We start from the raw sequence: 2,479 nt of genomic DNA on the forward strand, positions 1-2,479 counted from the left end.
TTGGGAGATTGTATCTTGTTTTCTTTTTCTCCGTAACAATGATACTCTAAGGGATGAACCGGGGTAAGGAAGATTAATAACAGAATGTATTTATCAGTACAGTGGATAAATAAATGTATTGTCCTGCCAAAAAAATAGCCAAGCTGATAAATCGCCTTAATGAGCCTTGAGTTAGTCACCCTTGTGTGCAATTAGAAACCCATCCGTGTTGCGCAGGAAGCCGGCGCTGTCGCTTCTCTCATTAAAATGTAACAATTCATTTCTCTCGCCGTGCTAAGAGTGGCAAGACCAAAACATTAAAGCATTAATTATATTTCTCGCACACGACGAATTTGGATTATGCAAGCGCTCTTAATGAAAATGATGTGCATTTGCCCGCTCCATTTCCAATGTATCATTATATAGCTGCCGGTGAGGTGTGGGAAGCTGCTGTATAGCCTCTGTAATTATCTGTGAAAACTCCAAATGCTTCACAAGAGGTTAAAGTTCACCAAGAGCTGCTGTTTTCTTTAGTTTCCCACTTAGAAATATGCTATAGCCATCAGAAATCAAACTCTTTGTTTCCCATATCCATGGCAAAAATAAAGATCATTTTCTGCAAAGAAAATAAGCCAGACTGGGAACACCCAAAAGGTCATTTGTATATTTCTTATCGCACCAAACTCTTAAGGGGGCTAATAACATGGACTTGCATTTTTAAGACTTAAGAGACAATGGTTCTAAAATGGGGAAGAGGAGAAATGCTCATTTTAAGTTGTGAGAGAGTCTTTATATCTTGGTGTTTTTCTAGAAAAACCATTGGCAGGATGATGTGGAAACCAACTGGGGTTTTGTCTGAAGTGAGGAAGTGCAAGTCTGTCATAGTAAGTTAGATTAGCCAAAGGGCAAAGATCTCAGTTTCCTGCTTTATCTACTTTTTTGAGCAAAGGAGCTGAAGTGTCTTGGTATCTCGTTCACGAGTGAATGCAAGATGTAGCAGAAGATGGACTTATTTGAGTTTTTGTCTGCAGTGAAGAAAGAGTTGCTCCAAGTTGTTTTCACATCCAAGAGGCAAGGTTTTCAAATTGACTGGTTTACCGGCTTTCTCAAACAAAGGAGTTCAAGTATTTTGGGTCTTTTTTACAAATGATGGAAGGACTGATCAGAATAATAGACGATTTCCAGTTTCATCTAAATTTAAGTTTGTTGAGTTTGTCTGTCACAGAAAAGAAGAAACTCAACCTAAAAGTAAGGTTTTTAAATTAAAGATCTATCTATATTCTTTGCCAAACCCTCACCTTGGTATAACAAATTATGGCAGGAAGTTAGATATCCTGAATACCATTGACTGAAATGAGTCTTCATCATTGGGTAACTGATCTTGAAGATGAGGGAAGAGGTTCCGTCATCGAGTGGGAGCTTGGACTTCTTGATTTGCCCATCTATCTTCTGATCCTCCTCGCTCATGACCAAAACTGCAAGCTGAAAAATACAGACAGCTGAACTGATCTCCCTCCGTAGGGTTCCAGGGTTCTGCCTTAGGAAGAGTTAAGAAGCAGTGTCTTCCTTCAAGGGGACTCAGACTAGAGCTGCTGCTCCAAAAGGAGACTGTTGAGTAAGGGTTACTTCTTGATTTACTTCTCTGTCTACATCAGCATCCAAACGGTCATGAGAAGTGACCAACGTTTTGGCTCAAAATACGAGATCCCAAATTCAAGCTGCTGAAACGAACTTCCTCTGCACAGTAGATCCCTATTATTTAGCAGGGGTTAAGAACTGTAGCTAAAATCCACAAATACTCAAGACTTCCCCTACGGCTGCTAACACATAATATACGTTATATGTGCTTTTAAGTCATGCAGCATTTCTGACACTACCACAGAAGTTAACAACCATGATCTTCCTTATCTTGGCTCTTGGGGTACAGCCAATCATACGAAGGAAAATTAATGTTGCTCCTTGGGAATGCCAGTAAATTGGGTGTCAAGTAACATCGCACCAACATGTTCAAGAGTACCAGCCTAAATGTTCCTTCTGGGCTATTCACCAGACTGAACTGGAGAGTGTCTCTGATGAGACAGATGCTAGGCTTCTTTGCCTGAACCTGTTATCTCTGTAGAACAATCTCGAATAAGCTGAAGACAATAGGTGGATGGAAGTCTCGGCTTACCCCAGCAGGGGAAATGACATCATCATCCAACAATCCCTAGAAGTTTACCCCCAAAGTGTCATGCAACAGTCCCACTTTCATCTTAAATCTTTCATATTTTTTCCCCCTCAGTTTTCAGGTTATCTTCCAGACACCGTTGCATCCTCTTCGCCTTAAAGGGTCCACACGTCGAAAGCTTCGCCTCGCACCCTCTGCTCTTTTGCACAACAATTAAAATATGCTAAGTGATCGTTTTCCTTAAGTAGTCTTAAATGTGCAATCCATTCAAATATGAGAGGAAATTGCCCACAGCTCGAGAAGAAGAAAAAAAATACAGAGGTGGTAAAACAG

Source organism: Xiphophorus maculatus, chromosome 24 (genome assembly GCF_002775205.1).
Source record: "Xiphophorus maculatus strain JP 163 A chromosome 24, X_maculatus-5.0-male, whole genome shotgun sequence".
Classification (NCBI taxonomy): Eukaryota; Metazoa; Chordata; class Actinopteri; order Cyprinodontiformes; family Poeciliidae; genus Xiphophorus; species Xiphophorus maculatus.